The following is a 23,444-nucleotide window of genomic DNA, read 5'->3' as shown; positions in this document are numbered from 1 at the left end:
CTTTGCTTCATAAGGTTGGTCCATTTTTTCAATGTCAGGAAGGAGAGTCAATCCAGTCCCTGTTACTCCACGTTGGCCAGAGTGGAACTCTGAGTGATTGTTTTTTATGGCAGCGGTCCCTAACAGTTAGTGACACACTTACTGACAGTTGGTTAATCCTCAGGACACCCCTGAGAGATGAGTACACTCTGAGCCCCCAGAGAGGTAGCACAGATTGCCTGGGAAGACAGATGGTAACTGGAAGAACTGTGGTTTGAACTCTGGGGGTCTGACTCCCAGCCCCACACACTTCAATGATACACCGTACAGCCTTTTTCTGAAATGTGATGCCTTAATCAGCATGTCTCCCATATCCAAATTCTCTCTCTATTTTTTTCTGAATCAGAGTATATCTTATTTCATGGACAGTTTTTCCTTACAATTTGAATGCATCTTCAAAAACCTATTCTTTGAATTGTTAATTCAGGTACGTCTGCCATGTATATGTTAGATTATCTTTGAAACAAATATTCATCAATGGCGGAATGACTCAATGGCATATTTTCTTACTAAGCGGTAGCACTCACAATTAGGTAATGCTGTGTTACATTGTGTTACTGAGTATTAAACAGAAAAAACACAGACATCAACAACTCTGAGTTGAAAAGGGACCCGGAGCAATTCGACACCATGAGAAGAACTAGGAATGTCTTAACTAATTTATCTTGTTATATATCTTGATAATGTATCCTTTTTGTATGCACCAGAACGATATGTGATGTAAAACAATCAATGTCTAAGATTAAATGAGCTCCTTCAGTAAATACAAAAATTCTAAGAAGGGCTTCCCTGGTGGCGCAGTGGTTGAGAGTCTGCCTGCCAATGCAGGGGACACGGGTTCGAGCCCTGGTCTGGGAAGATCCCACATGCCACGGAGCAACTGGGCCCGTGAGCCACAACTACTGAGCCTGCGCGTCTGGAGCCTGTGCTCCGCAACAAGAGAGGCCGCGACAGTGAGAGGCCCGCGCACCGCGATGAAGAGTGGTCCCCGCTCGCTGCAACTGGAGAAAGCCCTCGCACAGAAACGAAGACCCAACACAGCCAAAAATAAAATAAATAAATAAATAAATAAAAGACCGTGAATTTCTTTAAAAAAAAAAAAAAATTCTAAGAAATAAGACAGCCTTGCATCATAATGTAATTTGCAGTGCATTTTTGCATTTTGAGTGGTACATAAAATAATGGTGTGTCTTACAGTTGATGGCACCTTTGATTTAACAAAACAGGGTGTCATCTATCTTAATGTTTTATTTTTTTATATTTGCCCTCTGCACTAACTCTTGTATCTCAAGCCTTTATTATAATAATTAAATTTCAGGCATGGTGTTCTGTTTATTATAGTTTCTAATGTATGTGTTTCTAATATTGTTGTTTTATTCCTTGTTTTATTTCTTTAACTGCAATCTCCTTTTTTCCCCCAATTAATTCTATTGTGTGTACTATTCCTTTTTTTTTTGAGCTCTTTCTTTGAAAATCAGTTTTCATTAAGTCCTATAGTGGTAAGGGAATTTATTTCATTTCCTTGGACTGAGTTCTTGCCTATGGAATCAATTTCCCAAAAGAACTTTCCCACTTTATTTTTTCTACTGAAGCTCTGGTCAGTTTGTTCCGTATTTATCCATTCCTCCCTCCTGCAGTGTTCTGCCCTGGCCTGCCCTGCAACTTCTGCTTGTCAAAATTCCCATCAACCTTTCAATGTCTATCTCAAATACGTCTTTAATAAAGATGTTATGGGAGTGATGAGACCTTTCCCTCCTTCAAACCCTCATAGCACCTTTTCCCTCTCTTACAGATCCTACCAGCTTCTCCCTTGAAGTTCAATTATTAAGGTAATTGTGCAATAGGTTTTTGGTTTTTTGTTTGTTTGTTTGTAGCACATCCTTGTATTCCCCAATCAGAGGAAGGTGACCTGTGCATAATAGATTCTCGATAAATATTGGTTGAGTTGAACCAAATTGATATATTTAAGTTATATGGGAAAACTCTGTTATATGAACAATGAATTTTCTGAAATGATTTTTAAAATCATTGAGAAGTTATTATATCTCAAGATCATGGTTCTCTACCTTCAGGACATATCAGAATCACCCATGTAAGTTTCATTTGTTTGTTTTAAATAGCAATCCTTGGTTCCAGCCAAATCTATTAAAACGGTAATCATTGAGAATGAGCCCCAGGATTGTTTTGAAAAGCTCTACAGAAGATTTTGATGCTCAAAAAAGGTGAAAATACTGGTTTTAGGAACTCAAATGATGATTGTCTTCTGAGCTCTGTGTAGACTTTGGGACCTTTCTTGGATCTCCTAATGATTGGGCACGTGTCCTAATTAAACAAAATGGTGAATGAACTAGAATAGTGAAAATCTATTTTCTGAGAAAGGGAAAGAGAACAAATAAAATATGTTACTATAAGCCATTCCTTCACAAATTCAATATATGTGTTGATGTAGAAGTAATCTAGCCCTGACAATATTCTCTTTCCATGAATATATCCTCACAAAAGAGAGAAATGCATATTATAATTATGTTGTGCCCTTCCAGTAACATAGACTGCTATACAAAAATATACAAATCAAGAATACACATACATCCTTTCAACCAAGAGTAAAACACTTTTTTGGGCAGCTTCATCTTTATTTTGTGTAAATAGTCTGGAAACGTGATTTTCAGCACGACTAGCAAAGCGTGTATGGACAAATTTGTAAAAGAGTATTTATATACCACCCCAGGTAAGTCGTTAATCAGATAATGTGCACAGTTCTCTACTATGTACTGAGTAACCCAGCGTTAATCATCCTGAAGCATTAGAGTCTTTATTAAGAATTAATGTGTTTAAGTTAGTGTCTGTACAAACTTCAGAGTACCCTCTGGGGTCCCTTTCCTCCAGAATTTAGAATCTAATGTGGATGAACGAATGTGGACATAACTGAATTTATTTAAAAGACACAGAGTTGATAGAATAAGTACTTTTTGCCCCCATTGGCTGTAAATAAGCATGTCTTTGCAGATCTGAGACTACTGAATTTGCACAAACCATGTAGCAGAAATGCTATAAATCATCTATAAAGCTACTGACACTTGAAATGCCAAGCTTTGGAAAATCAGGATTACCACCTCTGAGTTTTAGAAAGAGGATGAGTCTGGACTTAAATCACCCATAACTTCAGTTACAGCGTCAGGTACCAGGTCACTTGGACAGAAATGTGTGGCTCATCTATGAGTGGTCCACAGTTAACCAATGTTCACACAGATGGAGAACGCCTGCTGAGTTAGTTGAGTTAGGATAAGATTTCCCACTCAGTGCTAGCTGCTTTAGCCCCTGAAACATACTTGTATTGGCAGTAGAGTCTGAGGGAGATGTTTTTGTGTGATCTGTTCCTAGGATGTAAGGTTCTACAAGGGAGAAAATTTGTCTGTTTTATCCCTGTTGTATCCCCAGCACCAAGAACAGGGCAGGGCACATAGTAAATAATCAATAAATGTTTGCTGATTGAATATTTATGACTTAATTATAAAATTCTATGTGATGCCTTCAATTTAAAACTACGTTTTAATCTTAATAACTTAATTCCCACTTATAAAATAAATAGGTTTACTATAAAAATTTGGAAAAAATTTTAAACACAAAGGAGAAAATAAAAATTATCGATGATACCATTAACTAGAGCTAATCATCATATACTTTTTGATATATTTTTTCCAGTTTATGTGTGAGTGTTTTTATACACACGGTTTGGCACTTTTGTGTGTGCACACACGTGTGTGTGTGTATGTACACATAGAAAATAACTGGAATCATGTGGGTAAAGTTTTTGACTTGACATATCATGAGCTTTTTCTCATATGATTAAATTTTTTGAAAGCATGATTGTTAGTAACTTTCAACCATGTGGTTTTACCATAATTTTTTGGGCGTGTACCTTATTGGGGATCATTAAGTTTGCATTATTTAGTTATTGTTGGTAAAAATAAATAATACAATCATGAATATCTTTATGTTAGTTTTATAACATCATTATTTATTCCCTTAGGATAATTTCTCTCTGAAATGGTTATAGAAATTGATAGTCAAACTAAAAATATTTAAGAATGCCCTTTTACTTCACACTTCATAACAGTGATTATCATTCCTTTAAAATTTTTCAACCTATGGAAAAAAACTTCATTTATTACTTGTTTATGACATGCTTTCATAAGTGGACTTTTTAATTGAATAAATTAATTTTATATGTTATTTAATATTTTTAGTTGTCTTTTTCTAAGTGATGTGTAAAAGCACTTTATATATTACAGATAGGAAGCATTTATCTGTTGCACAAATTTTTCCCTCTTTGCAATTTCACCTTAAGATTTTATAATGCTTTTTTATGTACAGAAGATTTACTTTTTTATATATACAAACACATTAATTTGTGGTTTCTTTTATAGCTTTTATTTCTATGAGGCTCTTAATCAATTAACATCACCTATATTTACTTCATTTTAGTTCTTTTATGGCTTTGTATCTTAGAAAAGTTAAATTTTTTAACCTATCTGTAACTTACTTTAAAGTACAATGTCAGATAATAATTGAATATAATCTTTTAACAGTTGTCATAATTTATTCAACAATTGTTTCTCTCTTCAATTATTTTGAATACAAATTTAATCGCATACCATTGAATTATGTTCCTGAGCTATTCTGTTTAATTAAAATATCTGCTTCTTCATACTTGTACAGGTACTGAAACTTGATAATACTTTATATGTGGTAGAATAAATCTCTTTATTCTTTTTTTTAATTACAAGACATTTCTCAAAGTTAAAAATTTCAGGTAAACATTATAATCCTATTAACAAGTACAGAAACAGGGGAAGATGAGCTTTTTACTGAAATTAGTTAAATAATTTACTTAAAATTTTAAAATAACTTGGGAAGAGTTAATCTGCTTATAATATCAAATTCTCCAACACATTATGCACTCACAAAGCACAAAATTCTGTTTACACAAATGCATAAGTCCCTTTTTTTTCAAATTTTCTTTTATGTCCCTCATCAAAGTTATAGCATTTTCTTCACATAGAACAAGTGTATTTCATGTTATATTTATTAACATATATTTTAATATTTGTCTTGAGATTTTTTTTTTTTAATTTTAATTTATTTATTTATTTATTTATTTTTGGCTGCGTTGGGTCTTCGTTTCTGTGTGAGGGCTTTCTCTAGTTGCGGCAAGCGGGGGCCACTCTTCATCGCAGTGCGCGGGCCTCTCACTATCGCGGCCTCTCTTGTTGCGGAGCACAGGCTCCAGATGCACAGGCTCAGTAGTTGTGGCTCACGGGCCCAGCTGCTCCACGGCATGTGGGATCTTCCCAGACCAGGGCTCGAACCCGTGTCCCCTGCATTGGCAGGCAGATTCTCAACCACTGCGCCACCAGGGAAGCCCTGTCTTGAGATTTTTTAAAACAGTTGTTGGACATATGGGTTGTTTTCACTTTCTAGCTGTTATGTATAATGTGTCTATGAATATTCTTGTGCAAGTTTTTGTGTGGACGTATGTCTTCATTTCTCTTGGGTAGATACCTAGAAGTGGAATTATTGGATCATATGGTAATTCTATATTTAACCATTTGAGTAATTACCAGACTATTTTCCATGATGGCTGCACCATTTTGCATTCCTACCAGCAGTGTAGGAGGGTACCAATTTCTCCATTTTTTGATGTTAGCCGTCTTGTGTATGTGAAGTGGTATCATATTGTGGTTTTGAATTGAGATTTTTATAATACCTTTAAAGCATTTTTTTTTATAGCTACTTTATTTATTTATTTATTTATTTTTGGCTGTGTTGGGTCTTCGTTTCTGTGCGAGGGCTTTCTCTAGTTGCGGTGAGCGGGGGCCACTCTTCATTGCGGTGCGCGGGCCTCTCACTATCGCGGCCTCTCTTGTTGCGGAGCACAGGCTCCAGATGCGCAGGCTCAGTAGTTGTGGCTCACGGGCCTAGTTGCTCCGCGGCATGTGGGACCTTCCCAGACCAGGGCTCGAACCCGTGTCCCCTGCATTGGCAGGCGGATTCTCAACCACTGCGCCACCAGGGAAGCCCTATAATACCTTTAAACTAGTTATTGCTGCTATAAAGTAAAGCTATAGTGACTCTTGTAATAGATAGCCCCAAGACCTCTTCCTCCTGTGCCTCTGTCAGACATACTGGCTAATGCCTTCTGCACGATGAACACTTATGGTCTGTCGGCTGCTCTCCAGCATTTGCACAGGAGAATCAAGGCAGTGCACTGCTTAAAAATACAGGTTGTGTGTCCAAACTGTCTGGGCTCAAATCTCAGCTCTGTCATTTACCTGCTTGTGTGACCTTGGGCAAGTTATGTACATTGGGTCACAGACGTCCTTGAGGTCTTGGCTTTAATTGATGTGATGTATGTAAGAAAGAGAAAAGGGAATTTTAATGAGTGCACACACACTAAAAGAGATAGCCTTAACTTTATGCCCCCCCAAAATGGCAAATTGTCTCAAATATTTAAGTTGAAATGTATATAATTATATTTTAAAATATATAATACTTAAATAAATATATAATTTTTAATTATTCTTTACTTAATAAGTTGTTTTCAATTAACAAATCAAATACTGCTATCAATTTTATCAAATAAAATATTTCTATAAGTATTTTTGCATTTATTTATACAGTTAGTTTTTTTCAATTAATTCTTATCAACTTTTAGGATATAATTATCATCTACAAAAAGTGATGTGCTGGTAAATGTTTAGTAACTGGCTCTGGAATGCGTATATGTATATACATATATATATATACATACACAGGGGCTTATAAATTTTACTGATATAAAGGATTATAGCACCGATTTTTAAAAACTTACAATACTTCTTATTGAAAGTCCTATATAGGTAATTGATTCTCACAGAATGCTTTCATTGATTTTAGCCAAACTCTACTATTTGTAGCCAACTTATGGTTTCAATTCAGCCATGAATTGAAAACTAGACTCACAACCCAATTTACTTTTCCTGATAAATTTATTGTCATCAAATTGGGTGTGTGATCTATGGTTAAACTCTTTCTCACCCTTGATAAAGTGCAGGCCAAGAACAATAATCCATAACAGTCAGACCTTCATCTCTGCCAGGGTTCTGCTAGAGAGGTTGTCAAGAATGTTGTCTGTAATTGGAGTACATTCATCCCTCCTTTGATTGCAGAATGAGTTATTAAATCATTCAACAGGACAGAGGCTGCTCAGCTAACAGTTAAGACACTGTTCATATGTATCAGCCAATGGTAGTAGAGGCAGTTAACTTTTATTTATTGTTTTCCTCTTTTCATCTTTTCCATGTAACTTTAAGATTTCTCATATATGTCTACTATTTTTCCAATGTGATTTTTACAAAAACTAATCTATCATACTCTACTTGTTTTGTTTATAATCCCTCAACTAGCCCATATATATTTTCATTCTTTTTGCAGACTCCCTTGAGCCCTATTCATGGCTGCTCAAATTTGTTTCAAAGATAAAATGTCCTCTTCAATCATTTAGAATTGAACATGAGAAATTATCTAAATTTTCCTCCTGTTCCTCATAGCAAGTTACTCTGTTTTCCTAGAGAACCTTTTTTTTCATTGATATGCGCTATTTTTGAAGACAGTTGATGATTTTTCTCATTGTGCTCATCTTTACACAGTGGACTATGGTTAAACATGAGTTATAGTTATCCCAAGAATGGGATAAGCATCTTCATGAAATTTTTGAATCCAGAATGAAAAAAAAAGATGCCATTTACTGTACTTATGTATTAGTTTACAGACATCCCCCAAACCTAGCAAAGTGGGTAAGCCATCACTTGACAATCACAGAGTACTTTGATTCTAATAGTCCTTCACTGAGTTTGAAAAATCACAAGGTGGGCACAAGCTCTTCTGGTAACCAGCTTTCCATTTAGCATGGCCCAGACTCTAGGAATAAGCAAAGGCCGGAGACGGTCAATCATGTTCTCCCTTCATGCCAATCACCCCAACCACTATGGCCTCCAGTGCTTCGGTGGCTTCCAGGAGGCGGAGGGCACCATATGCCCCATGGTCTTTTCTCACCTCTAGCTCTCATATTGTTGCTGAGTTAGGAGACCTTAGAGGAGTTTTATTAGCATCTTCTCTGATTACTTCTCAGGCAGCTGCTGTTTCTCAGGAATGGAGTCTGATTTATACTACTTCCTGCTAACTATATTCCCTGATGTTTCTAGTATGTGGATGGCAGTCCCAATGCTGGTGGAGGTTGATCTCTGTTTTTACTTCCATTTATCATTTAAATAAAAATCTGAGAGCTGGAGATGTTATGTGCCTATGCTGGTTTTGCTATTCTTCTCTGGAAGTCTTTATTTTTTATGTTAATTTTTATTATATATTTTTAAATTAATTTTTATTTTTATACATATTTTATGCTAACTTTTTTTATATATATGGAAGTCTTTCTTTAAAACCTCAATAAAGAAGGAAAAGCAAGAATATTCAACTCAAATTTAAAAAAATATAATTTTAATTAGGTGTCACCTTGAGGCAAATTTGATCTGTTTCATAATAAGCTGAAGAAAGTTTATAGGTAATCTTTATCTTTGATCTTTTAGGAAAACATGAAATATTCTATGCGAATTTTAAAATACTATTTGAATGAAAACATCTCATCTCTGACTTTCGAAGGAGGAGCCAAGCAAAATAGAGGAAAGTGTGGAAGAGAAAATTAATTAGATAAACAGATAAAATCAAATGCAAGTCTGAAGTTTCAGCTGACCTTAGGGCTTTCACAAAATGATCTTCCTTCCCTTCCTTCCTTTTTCTTTTCTCTCTCCCTTTCCCTCCTCCTCTCTATCCCCTTCCCTCTCTCTATCTCTGTTTCTATCTCTATCTCTATCTCTATCATCTCTCTCTTTCTTTTTTCTTCCACAGAGATTCCTAGAGAACCATTGGTTCTGGCAAATTAACTGTGATGCATGTAGTCAACTTCATAAATCACTATGATTCCCTCATGTAGATCCTACCCCAGAACCTTAGTATATTAGTTTCCAATTAATGATGTAACAAATTACCATAAACTTAGTGGCTTAAAACACACAAATGAATTATCTTATAGTTTCTGAGGTCAGATGTCCTAAATGGTTATTATGGGGCTAAAATCAAGGACAACATTCCCATTGGAGGCTTTAGGGGAGAATCCATTCCTTGCTTTTTTCACCTTCTATAGCCTGCCCTCATTCCTTAGCTCTTGGCTACAGCACTTTAACCTCAGATTCCATCATCAATCTTCTCAGCTCTTTCTATTATGAGGAAGCTTGTGATTACATTGGACCCAACTGGATATTTCAGGATAATCTTTCTGTCTCAAGGTATCTTTAACTTAAACACACTGCAAAGTCTCTTTTGTCATATAAAGTAAGATATTCACAAGTTCAAAAGATTAGGACATGGACATCCTTAGGGGATTGTTATTTTGCCCATGACACTTGCTCTTTTATGCATATCTTATGTTGTCACTTCTGTGTTTGTATGGGTTTTATTTGCAAACAGTGTTACCATGAGAAAGAAGCTTCTAAACTTCTGCTTCAGTTCTGTATACATATGCAGTGATTTCTGGAGCAAACTATGACCATGGGGTATTGATCATCTGCCTACCATAATGTAAAAAATATCAAGAAAATCCAAGCAGTCAAATATTCTTGGCATAAAAAAAAAAAATCAGAGACCTTTCTTATGAACATAGTAAAACAAATAGTAAGATACAAAGTCTCAGCATAGATATAGAAAATATAAAAAAGAACCAAAAGGAAATTTGACAGTGAAAAAATATGAAACCTGACATAAATAATTCAGTAGATGGGGTCAATAACAGAACAAGAATGATAGAAGAGAGAGTCAATGAACTAAAGAAAGAAATTAGACCCTCTGAACAGGAGAGAGCTAACAGAAATTGAACAGAGAGTCAGAGACTTCTGGAAAAAGCAAAAGACCTAACATTTATGTCATCAGAATCCCAGAAGGAGAAGGGAAAGCGTAGCACAGAAAACGTGTTTGAGGGAAAAATGGCTGAAAATTTCCTAAATTTAGCAAAAGATATAAACTTACAGATGTAACAAGTACAACAAATCTCAAATAAACTCAAAGAAATCCACACCCAGACACATTATAACCTAACAGCTGCAAATTAAATAAATAGAAGAAAAAATCGAAAGCAGCTAGAGAAAACATGCATTACCTATAAGGAAACAATGGTTAGAATGACTGCATACTTCTCGTCAGAAACCATGGAGAGAAAAGACAGCGCAACAACATTATAAAAGGGCGGAAAGAACAGAACTATAAATTGAGAATTGCATATCTAGCAAAAAAAAATTCTATAGGAATAAAAAGAAATAAAGATATTTTCAGATAAAATAAAACTAAGAGAATCTGTTGGTAGTAGACCTGCTACATAAAAGAAATATTAAAGTAAGTTCTTCAGGTATAAGATAAATTATATCAGAGAGAAACTTGGAACATTAGCAGTGAAGGAAGGGTAAAAGAAAACATAAATATATAAATAAATATGAGATGATTCTTTTCCTCTTATGTTGTATGAAACATGTATGCAGTTGAGAGAAAATATCATAGCATTGTCTCTAATAACAGTTTTCAAGTGTGTAGGTGTAATATATGACAACTACAACAAAGGATGGGGGAGAATATAGACACCTATATGATGGGAAGTTTTCAACATTCCACTTGAAGCAGTAAAATATCAGTCCTAAGTAGACTGTGAAAAGTTTAGTTTGTATGTGTATTATAATCCCTGAAGCAACCACTAAAATAACTATACAGGGAAATATAGTCAAAATTCCACAGAAGAATGAAAATAAAATGCTCCAAAAATTCAAATAATTCAGAAGAAAGCATCAAAGGAGAAAAAGAGGAATGAAAAATAGAGGAAACGAACAGAAGATAAAAATCAAAATGACAGGTCTAAATCCAAATATAAAATAATGACATGAAATATAAGTTAAAAGATGGAGATTATTGTTATGGATGAAAAGAAGATCCAACCATACACTATCTAAAAGGAGCCCACTTTAGAATAATGGTATGGGTAGAATAAAGGTAAAAGGATGGAAAAGATACTGCATGCAATCAATAACAGGAAGAAAATTTATGTGGTATATAAATATCACATAAAGTAGATTTAGAGCAAGGAAAATTACCAGGGATGGAGAGAGAGATTGCATAATGATAAAACCCCAAGTGAACCCCTAAATACTTAGATACCTAACAAAAAGCTTCAAAAAAGTGGGAAAAGTGATAGAAATAAAAGGAGAAATTATAGTTGGAGACTACGTCACTTCTCTCTCAGTAGTCAAAAAACAGGTCAAAATAAAATCAGTGAGGTAGAACAAAGTAGCACCTCAGGAAAATGGATCTAATTGATATTTATAGAATGTTTTATTTGATAGCAGCAAAATTCACATTCAAGTGCACATGGACATTCACCAAAATAGACCACATTCTGGGTCATAAAACAAACTTAACAATCAAAAAATATAAAATCATATGAAGTATGTCTTCTGACCCCGGTGAGATTAAACTAGAAATCAATAACAAAAAGATAATAGTAAAATCTCCAAACTCTTGAAAATTAAACAACACACATCTAGATAATCAATAGGTCAAAGAAGCAGTCTCAAGGGGATTTAGGAAAATAGTTTGAATGGAATAAAAAATATATATATATGTATAACATATAAAAATTTGTGGGATGCAGTTAAAGCAGTACTTGGAGATTTATAGCAATGAATGCTCATGCCGATGCAGAGATGTCTAGGACCCAGCTAGTGACTGAGGGATTGCTCCGCTAGATGGAGAAGGTCTGGAGCAGAGGCATGAAGGATCTCAAGTTGTGTGTTCAGGCTCTGTCAGGTTTCAAGGAATGAGGACAAGCTTAGGGAACCTCATTTAGTGAGAGTTTATTGAAAAACTACACAAGGAGTACAGAGGAGAGCGAAAATCAGTTTTAAAAATTGTTGGTAAATATATAGCCATGTCTCACTTGGGACCATCTGTGTTCATCACCTTTCAGGGCGTAAAAGCATGGGCTTTTAGGCATATTTTGGTTCAGATCTAGTATCTGCCACTTACTAGTTAGTTGATTCGAGGTGATAGACTACACTTCAGTCCTTGGCACACAGCGAGTCCTCCATAAATGGTAGGTAATGGTAGGTGCTGAAGGTGGTCGTGAGAGCAGTAGTAGGTAGTACCTTTAGAGACCCAGCACCCCGGTAGTCTGTGTGCTGTTGACTCAGCTCCTACATGTATGCGTCTTGCTGCTTCTTTCTTCTCCTCTCTTATTTTATTGTCCTTTCTTCAGATCTTGCTTCAGGATCCTTCAGGATCCTGGATTAAGACTTGCCTGTTTGGGGGATGAGCCAGGGTTCCACGCTTTAGCAACACCAGCATCATAGAGAGACAGTGCTCCACGCTGAGGATTCAGTAATCCGTTTGGTTCTTACCGGGACCCCATGATGTAAATCGTTTTCTCTCAATCTTACTAGTTATGAACAGAGTGTCAATGTGCCAAAGAATGATGTCTAACCAACTGGCAATCTCGCACTGTCCTTTCTGTACTAGACTGTTCCCGAGAGAATCCAAACGGATGGCATTCCCCTTATTGCAATTTATGAAGTAGATTCTGGTCCCTCTGAGTTTTAGGAGGTCTCTTTCTCTAGCAGAGCTAATATATAGCAGAACTGACTTGAGTTTTCCCCTTCAGTTTCCATCCACGATGAGCACTTGGTGGAAATTCTAAAAGGCAGTGAAAGGATTAAGAGGCAGTAGAAATTATCCACCAATGAGAACATTCCTTTTCATTAAGGGTAGACTGATTTCATGCTCTAATTTGGATTGTCAGGAAGTTCCCAGAGGATCCTTCAGAGGATTGTTTAAACCTAAAAGGCTCTGTTTGCCTCATTCCCTCAAGTCCTCGATGTTTTGGCAATCCATGCATTAGAAACCTTTATACATCTGCTTCTTTGGATGGATTTTGCAGAGACGTCCAGGACTATCTCAGGGAAGGGAGAAGAGCAGCTGTGAGTGCAAGGGACACCACCCTAGCAGGCAGCACCCTCTGGGGAAGAACCTTCCTTAGCCTCCCGCTGTAATCCATGCTGTGTCTGATCTCAGGACTTTCCCTTTAGAAAGGATCTCCTTACACTGCCCTGCATCCCCTGTGTTGCTACTTAAGCCCACTTCCTCTGGGAGAGGGAAAACAGCTGGTCACCCTTCTCTGTGTCATTATCCCTCAGGAAAGCGAGCACTTGTTGCTGGCATGTTTAATTTATGTTGAGGTCCCTGAAGCTGCCAAGATACTTGTTGAAGGGTGTGTGTGTCTTTGCCTTCCATTATTCCAAGATGACACTGCTGAAGAGTTGTTCTCCATGTGTCAGAGGGCCGAAACAACTGACTTGCGATCTTAGAAAATGTGTATTTTATCCTTAGCCTGTCTGTAGAATCTGTTGCTGTTTGGAGCTCTGCCTCTTGACTTTGCACAATCACCTAGTGCCTTTGCTCAAACGCTCTCCTCCTGTCCTCTGCCCTGGCCTCTTCCCAATACCTCTCAGATCGCTGAATCCTGGCGCCTCTGTCTTCCTTGCTTTCCAAGTATGGCTGAGTCATGCCACATTATCTGAAAGAGCTTCCCTGATCCTCATCACATTTCCTTACCCTGCCTGGCTTGACTTCTTTCTGCACAAGCTGCTTTCAAATCCTGGGGCCATGCAGTTTCCAATCTGTTCAAATTCATGGGCTGTTCTTTTTCTATTTTTATTTTTTATTTTTTTTAGATTTATTTTTCATTGAAGTATAGTTGATTTACAATGTTGTGTTTATCTCTACTGTACAGCAAAGTGACTCACTTATACACATATATGCATTCTTTTTTACATTCTTTTCCATTATGGTTTATCACAGAATATTGAATGTAGTTCCCTGTGCTATACAGTAGGCCCGTGTTGTTTATCCATTATATATGTAATAGTTTGCATCTACTAACCCCAAACTCCCAGTGCATCCCTCCCCCACCCTCCTTCCCCCTTGGTAACCACAATTCTGTTCTCTATGTCTGTGAGTCTGTTTCTTTTTCGTAAATAGGTTCATTTGTGCCTTACTTTAGATTCCACATATAAGTGATAGATATCATATGGTATTTTGTCTTTCTCGTTCTGACTTACTTCACTTAGTATGATAATCTCTAGTTCCATCCATGTTGCTGCAAATGGCATTATTTCATTCTTTTTTTATGGCTGAGTAGTATTCCGTTGTATATATGTACCACATCTTCTTTACCCATTCATCTGTCAATAGACGTTTAGGTTGTTTCCATGTCCTGGCTATTGTGAACAGTGCTGCTGTGAACATAGGGGTGCATGTTCTTGTATTATGGTGACTGTCCCCACACATAACTGTAGCCACCAATCTTACCTTAAACTTTGAAATCTAGCCACTAACCTTACCTTAGACATTTTGCTCTTTTCCAACAGTGGCCCTCAAACTTGAGTATGCATTTGGATTACTTGTGGAACTCTGGGAAATTAGAAATGAATAAGCACCATCTCAGGCCAGCTGAATAAAAATGATCAGAAAAGAGCTCCACATGGTGGTCTGTTAAGAAAAATTTCCCTCTGCGGTTCTGAAGTGGCCAATGGTTAAGTGGTTTTTAACTCTCTCTGGATAGTGGTGGTCCTCAAGCTTAAATGTGCTTCAGAATCACCTGCACAGCTTGAGCAAATACGGATTGCTGGGCCCCAAGCCCAGAGATTTGCTTTAGCGGGTCTAGGATAGAGCCAGAGTATCTGTTTTTCTAACAAGTTTCCAGCTGATATACATGCTCCAGGATCACACTTTGAGAATCAGTCCTTTAAAGAATCTTTTTTTTTTTTCTGATTGGCTTATGGAGTTAGTAATCTGTACAAGGAAAAAGAGAATACAGGAGTCAGAAATATTTCCTTCCAAGTGAAGATATCTGATCAATGGGATGACTAATCAAGGAACCAAAGATGTAACTGTGACATAGGTTTAACATACACACTACTATATATAAAATAGATAATCAACAAGGACCTACTGTATAGCACAGTGAACTCTACTCAATATTTTATAATAACCTATATGAGAAAAGAATCTGAAAAATAATGGATATATGTATTTGTATAACTGAATCACTTTTCTGTATGCCTGAAACTAACACAACATTGTGAAACAACTATACTCCAATATAAAATAAAAGTTAAATTAAAAAAATAAAAATAAAAAGGTAAAAGGCCTAAACTGGGAGGCACACAGCCAGACTTTATGTTTGTGTGAAAAAATTTAGTGCACGTCTGTTGATTTTTTTGCCTGCCTGGCATCACATCTTCTGTCTTGTGTTAAAATAAACAAAAAAAAAAAACCCCAAAAACTCTCTTATCAAGAACCTGCCCCATGTAGTTAGAGTGGAAATAACTCCCCTTCCTTCGCCTCCACTGTGGGGTGAACACATGACCTCGACCTAGCTCCCCATCATTCAGCATTCCCCTGCCCACAGTGTTTGGATTACAGATGGATATATCACTCAAGCTGGCCAATGAGCGCTCTCTCCGGATGGTGCTGGGATTCCCAGAAAAGAGGCATTCTTTCCTTCTGAGATCACAGATTTGCCACCTTATAGAAAGGACCTTTTCAGGGGGTGGGGGAGCAGAGAAAAGCAGAGCTGAAAGGTGGAAGGAGAGGGAGAGAAATTGACCAAGAAAGAGCAGGAGACCAAGTCCTCCACCCGAACACCTACTCAGCCCTGCACCAAGCTGCTCTGTAATGCTTCTCAGCTACACAGCCAGGGCATTTTGTTTTTATTTCAGCTATTTTTGCATTGAATGTTTATCACCTTCATCCCTAAGAGTTCTTCCCAATCCAGTGCACCCTTCCAGATGTCTACCATCTTAAGGAAAGGCCCATCCCATAATAATTGGGATTTTATACCACGCCAAGATTGAATGTGTTTGAGTGACATTATGTCACATAAAAGGATCCTCTTGATCAAATTATGTTCTTCTCTTAGAAATACATTTCACACATTAGCATATTTAAGGACCTGAGAAGTTTTGAAGTCAATAAACCATTTAAGTCTTGTAATCCAGCATCCCCCTATTACATTTGATCATAAAGACGTGTGTGTGTGTGTGTGTGTAACTGGCTACCCAGCATCCACAGCTTTCATTTTGCTTCTGTGATGAGGTCATTTTATATGGTCCATAGATGAAGTATTACTCTTACATATAAACCATTCCTCCAAAAATCACATTATACCTGTTATAGAAGAAATCCTATGTGAAATGCAAAGGCATGTGGCCCCTTTCCTGGAAAGATTGTTCTCTATATAAACAGCACTACATTTAGCTTAGACTCTGAAAGATTAAGTGGCATGATCAAAGTTAGGAGGAAAAGAAGTCTTCCTTTGATTTGGGAAGAGACCCTGCATTTTCTTACAGCTGGTCTCTCTTTTTGTTAGCAATCTCAGAGTGTGACCTCAAAGTCTCTGCAGTAGAGTGGAGCATCTCTCGCCCTGGTTCTCTGTAAACCTACAGAGAAGAGCACGGGGACCTGGGGGTTATCACTTTTTATTGAGGAAGAAGTGTGTGGAGTGAAGTTAGGAGAAAGTCTGACCAGAGGCACACAGTGTCTCTGCTTCACATCCCTGCTGGTCCAAGACCAATTCTCTGATTCCCATCCACTCTGATTCCCTTGATTACTTTCAAAACAAATGGGAAAATAATTCTGTTAGAAAAAAAAAGTATTCGTTTTGCCCACTCTGGTGTGGTCAGTGTCTATCTTTTAGCAACTCCCAGAAAATCTTTCAAGCTGGATTCCTGAGTGAGGTTCTTTAACCCTCACCAACTCTGCCAGGTCCCCCAGGCCCCGGGGAATATAAGCAGGCACTGAGCTTCTCTCTACACTTCTCATACTGTAGCCTCCACCGAGCCTCAAGGGCTGGTACCTCTGTTCAACTTTTCTGTTCAACCAAGTCTTACTCAATAAGCACCCCTAAGGCTACTGCCTTCCACCGTCTTGGCTGTTGCATCCCTGAGCACCAAAAACTGACCAGAGTTCACACGTGGCCAAAACCTCATGTTATGATGTGATAGCATGGGGAGAGATGCCCCTCTCCCTTTCCTTTGTGTGACTATGTTCCCCTTCAAAGAGATCCCAGAGCACCACTGCATTTGACTGATCTCTTAAAGAGACTGTAGTGAAATAACTCAGTAAAAGAATTTTTTGTTAGAATGGGAGGACATGAGTTCTATGGAGTTGGAACTGGAACATAGATTCATGTAACTGAAACTGAGCTGTGAGTTCTCCAAAGTTGTTCCTCGGTCCCCATAAAAATGGGTTTCTGGATCCCCCAGCTCCCTGCCTACATATGTCTGAGGCTCGTACTTGAGCTGGAACACCTACTACAAGGTCATTAAAATGAAACAACAAAGATGGCAAAGGAAATAAAGAGGCTATCCGGACAAAACTATAATTCAAAAAGCTACATGCACCCCTATGTTCGTAGCAGCACTATTCACAATAGCCAAGACATGGGAACAACCTCAATGTGCATGGACAGATGAATGGACAAAGAAGATGTGGCACATGTACACAATGGAATACTATTCAGCCATAAAAAAGAATGATAATGCCATTTAGAGCAATATGGATGCAACTAAATATTATCATACTAAGTGAAGTAAGTCAGAAACAGGAAGACTAATACCATATGATAGCAGTTATATGTGAAATCTAAAATATGACACAAACGAACTTATCTACAAAGCAGAAACAGACTCACAGACACAGAGAGCAGACTTGTGGTTTCCTAGAGGGAGGGGGCGGAGGGGAGAGAAGGACTGGGAGTTCGAGGTTAGTAGATGCAAACTATTTTAGAATGGATAAACAACAAGGTCCTACTGTATAGCACAGGGAACTATACTCAATATCCTGTGATAAACCATAATGGAAAAGAATATAAAAAGAATGTATATATATACTTATAACTGAATCACTTTGCTGTACAGCAGAAATTAACACAACATTGTAAATCAATTATACTTCAATTTTTAAAAAAAGAAAATATCAATGATATTTCATACATTTTCAGGGATTGGTAGTCATAGATACACGCAGTTACCCCTTACCTTCTTCCATGTCAGAGTTTGGAAAACATTTTCTAGAAAGGGGCAAATAGTAAATATTTTAGGTCTTACAAGCCAGATAGTCTGTGTTGTAGCCCCAAAGCAGCCATAGGCAATCTGTAAATAAATGGGCAAGTCTGTATTCCAACAAAACTTTACGAAAACAAGGGGCAGACTGGATTTGGTCTGTAGGCTGTAGTTTGCCAACCTCTGTTCTGTATGATAGAAGTGTTTCAAGATCTTCCTTCTTTGAAGTGTTAATCCAACGCTTCTAATTCATTTTCCTGATACACATATTGAAAAAAAGCATTCGATTGATATTTTCTTTTGTTGTTGCTGTTCTTGGTCTTCCGTTAAAATGTTCAATGCTTTGTCGTTAGGAGCTGTTGAAACACGCCTTTTAGCTCCCACTCTGCAGTGAATTTGGAAGCCTGAGATACAAGCTGTCTGGGAAATGTTTATTTAACTCATTCTTATCGTCAGAGATTTCCACCTCTTTTGCAAATAAGGGAGCTAAACACAGCCTGAACCCCACCTGATGTGCACATGAGAAGGTAGCAGAGGTACCCGATTCCTTCAGTTCTGAAACGCCTATCACTTCCTTCACCCCAACCCATCCCCGAGAACAGCTCTAAGGCCCAAGTGTATTTTGTGTCCACTTCATGGAGCTGAGTCAAGACGGTATCATAAAAACTTCTTTGGCTTCTGCTCTATCTCCTTCTTTCCTCTCCCTCCCTCTAGTTCCACACTTTTCTATCACTTAGATAAGTAGCTAAAAATCTCTGCATACTTTAAATGAACTTATCTTGGTTAAGAAAAATATATGAAGAAGTAAATGCAGGTACATTACAGATTCATATAAGAGGATCTCAAGGTTGGAGAAATCTTTCCTTTTCTATTTCTAGAATGAGTTAGACATCCTTGCAATCATCCAAAGAACCCGTGTGGAACACCAAGCACGCACCAGGTCTGTGCCAGGTGTTTTACCTGGTTATTGCACTCAGACACTGTTAGATTTTGCTGCCTGAAACACCACCCTGAGCTTAGTGAATCAGAACGACAAACACCATTTTCATGATCGTGTGCCCTATGAAAAGGCAAAAATGGGTTTATATGCAAACATATTCCACTGGTAACTCTGCTAGTGAAACGCCAAGAAGGACATTTAAAAGTGAAAACTTTCAACAAGAAATTAAGAATGTAATTTCATTAAGAAATGAAGTCATACAGTATTTTTTTTTTTTTTAAGTTTTCCCAAGTATCCATTGAAGGGGAGAGAAGGCTGGAAGGGCATAAGAACATCCCCGAGAGTTCACATGACCAGTTTTCCAGGTTTCTGTGGTCTGGGGCCTCTGCTGGGCTGGCTGCGCTGCTCACTCTACAGGGTCCTCACCCTGCAGCCTGCCAGCCTGGGCTTGCTCACCCGGCGACAGAAGGACCCCGACAGCAGAAAGCAAGTCCCGTGGGTGAACGCTTTCAAGCCTCTGTATGCATCACTTTTGTACTTGTCGCATAGGCTAAAAGCAAGTCCCTGGCCGAGGGTTAGAGAAATGGACTTCGCCCCTTGTGGGCAAAGTCACATTGCAAGGTGGCCTGCATACAGGGAGGCGGGAACACATTGGGGCCATTACCGTAACGATCTCTTGCAGCCAACCAGCCTTGGAACGAGTATGCATCCCTCTTTGTTGTATTTCTTCCTAGAAAAGAATTAGAAAAGGTCTCTGCAGCCCCACATGCCCTATTACAACTGACAGCAGCAAATGAGAAGGCCGGCTGCCCCATTGCCAGGTTGTGGATGGTGCAACCCAGAGTCCTTACTGAATGTCTCCGCAAATTATACTTGGGTGGAATTATGGCTTTCTACCTAGAATAGCTGTTTCATTGGAAAAACAATGAATAAAAAGTAATAGAAAAAATATATCCTTCCTGGCACTTACTGTGGGCCCCGGAATTATCATGTTTAAGAGATGAACCCATTATTTGGAGAATATTCTTTTCTCCCTTCTAGACGTTGGTTATAATAGGAGAAAAAATTACCCAGTGTCCAGTGAAAATCAGCACACCACATGACCAGAAACCCTGGGTAGGAATTTTCAAATGCACATAGCTGTGAAGATAATGTAGTGAACACAAAGTCATTATTCCTCAGTGTAGTTTTTGACAGATATGCTGGATCCTACAGAACTGAAGAGCCAAGAATGGAATAAGATGGGCGTCACCCCTGACATGAGGAATAAGTGGAAATTGTATTGTGGGAAATGGGAGTGTAGCTGAGAAACACTGAGCTTGCAATGTCCAAAGCTTAGTGGCTGTATTCATTATAATTACAGTCTGTTTTCCATATCTGCAGGTTTCCCACGTGCAGCTTTTGCATCTGCGGATACAGAGAGTGAAATGTATTTATTGTACTCCGCCATCTTATTTAATTTATTTTTATTTTTTTGTGAAGATTTTTTTTTTTATGTGGACCATTTTTAAAGTCTTTATTGAACTTGTTACAATATTGCTTCTGTTTTATGTTTTGGTTTTTTGGCCCCGAGGCATGTGGGATCTTAGCTCCCCGACCAGAGATCAAACCCACACCCCCTGTACTGGAAAGCGAAGTCTTAACCACTGGACCACCAGGGAAGTCCCTGTGCTCTGCCATTCTATGTAAGAGACTTGAGCATCCGTGGAGTCTGGTACCCCTGGGATCTCCTGGAACCAATCCCCTGCAGATACTGAGGGACAACTGTACAACGTTTGAGCCTCTTCCGAAACCCCAGATTTTAACTTCTTGCTGGAACCAGGCATTCTAGGTAGGTTTCTAGTGCTTCTTAGTCCTAGTTAGTATAGTTAGATGACCACAAAACAAACAAACATAAACAAACAAATTAAATAGCTCTATAATCAGGATTTGGGGGAAGGGAGGGAGGGTGAGAGGTGCTGTGAACATGGGCCCCTTTGTCAGTCATGGGCCATCCAGGAAGGAAGAAATCACTTTCCATCTTTCACACCAGCCATTGAAGAGCTGAGAAGCCAAACGGAGGAAGAGAGACAATCAGAGATTAACATCATCAAGAAGCCACGCACACCCCAGGGATGGAGAGAACTTGGGAGGAGGCCAGCAGCTAGAGACATGCGTTTGGGAACTAGAATCACACTGGGCCATTCAGTGGGAGCTGGAGCCCCACAGCTGCTGGTGGAGATGCTGCAGGTGGGTCCTTCTCTTTCTGGGTGATGCCCCATGTGCAGGTCGTGGGGAGAGCTGCTACAAGGAGTCTCCAGCTGCCCCGCCTGGGGATTCCCCGCGGTGCCTACACCCTTCCCACATGCTGGGCTGCCCCACAGCTTCGCCTGAGCCTGTGGGCTACTAGGGACAGGATTCTCCAGCAGCTAGGCCAGGACGCTGTCAGGGCTGTACCACAGCTTGAGGTTCCTCCGGTTCAGTCCTTTGTACTTCCCTCTCTTCTCTGATATGTATCCGACTGTATTGCCGTCCAAGACTCTCACAACCTCCTCCTGCCCCCTCTTCCATTTCCCACTTCCCAGCATCTTCCCCCCATAAATCTCCTGCATGTTTGATTCTATCTTGGTGTCTGCTTCTCAGACAACATAAGCTGATACACCTTCCCCATCTTCTCCCAGTGAAAAGAGGAGCCCCAACTTGCTGCAGAAAACTCAGGGTGCGTGGTGGTGGGATGAACTGGGAGATGGGGATTGACATATATACACTACTATGTATAAAACAGATAACTAAAAAAAAAATAGATAACTAATGAGAACTTACTGTATAACACAGGGAACTGTACTCAGTGCTCTGTGGTGACCTAAATGGGAAGGAAATCCAAAAAAGAGGGGATCTATGTATACGTATAACTGATTCACTTTGCTGTAGAGCAGAAACAAACACAACATTGTAAAGCAACTATACTCCAATAAAAATCTTTTAAAAATTGTGCAACAAATAGCAATTAAAAAGTATTGGCAACATGTAAAAAAAAAAAAAAAAAAAAAACTCAACCACAAACATACCCACCTCTTTCCCCCTCTCTCCTACCACAATGGAAATCTGTCTCCTGCTCAAGTCTTAGCCCACACCAGTCCTCCGAAGCCCCTTTCTCCCTCCTTTCTCAGAGACCTCCCTCCGTCATTTGTACCCTTCTCCCTCTTATATCTTCAGTTGCACACTCACTCCTGACTCCTTCCCACCAGCATAAACATGTACGAGAATCCTGTCCATTCCCAAAGGCCTTCACCTCAATTCCCAGCTTTTCTGCTTTCTCTCTCTTCTTCTCACAGCCAGGCTCCTACAAGCACCAGCTACAGGAACTGCTTCCATGCCCCACCTTCCATCTACACCTGAAGGCCCTCCCCACCCCATGAAAACACTCACTTCCAGGTTGCTAAAGGCTCCCTGGTCACTAAGTCCAGTGGTACCTTTCTATCCTTAAATTACTTACCATTCATCCTCCTTGGAGCATTCGGCACCCTTAGCTATGCCTTACTTTTCTGGAAACTCTTTTTTCTCTTTCATTTGGGGGCACATTTTTCTTCAGTTCTATAACCAGTCTTTCCTAGACTCTTTCTCTGATCATCCAACTTTCCCTGGGGACCTTTTCTTGGGTCCCTAATCATCCCACTTTTCATACAAGGACTTTCATGCAAGGACTATCATTATGCGGTCTTAGCTCTTCACCCTGATCTTCAGCTTCTTTCCACTCCCCACCATTAACTCTCTCTTCTCCCTCCTTTTTCTCATCCTCACCTTCTCTCTCCCTCTTCTCCTCCTGCTCCTCCCCATTTCAGGTCATGTGTCAGCAACTGCAGTTTTCTGGTCATGTCATTTCTCTCCTTTACAAAACTTTGTCCCAGCAGCCCCTCTTCTTGGAAGATCTTCTCCACATCATGTAACTCTGCCAATTTCAACACTTCCATGGCCACTTCATCAGCTAAATCCCACAACCCTTCCTCTGACACCTGTCCCATCGCCGCCATAGCTTGCTAAGATGGCTGATGTCTTTCCCTGTAGAACTGCACATCTCCTTTTATGGCCTTTAACACACTGTACCGTAATTGCTTGTTTTCCTGTCATTTTTCCCAATAATATTTCCTTGAGGGTGTAGTTATGTCTTCTTTTCCACTGGATCCTCAAGACAAAGCACAGGGCCTGGCAGAAAGAAGATCGATTTATTGACTGAATAA

The 23,444-nt window shown here is 38.9% G+C and overlaps 1 long non-coding RNA gene across 1 annotated transcript; it reads left to right on the top strand.

Moving 5' to 3' along the window:
- Positions 1–1,833: 1,833 nt before the first annotated feature.
- On the top strand, positions 1,834–22,172 carry LOC130708607 (uncharacterized). Its single transcript, XR_009008871.1, has 3 exons — positions 1,834–1,868; positions 20,611–21,058; positions 21,260–22,172. It is a non-coding gene; the product is annotated as an uncharacterized LOC130708607 (long non-coding RNA).
- Positions 22,173–23,444: the final 1,272 nt, after the last annotated feature.

The sequence above is a fragment of the Balaenoptera acutorostrata genome, chromosome 7 (assembly GCF_949987535.1).
Source record: "Balaenoptera acutorostrata chromosome 7, mBalAcu1.1, whole genome shotgun sequence".
NCBI lineage: Eukaryota > Metazoa > Chordata > Mammalia > Artiodactyla > Balaenopteridae > Balaenoptera > Balaenoptera acutorostrata.
This window is presented reverse-complemented; position numbering and strand designations above follow the sequence as displayed.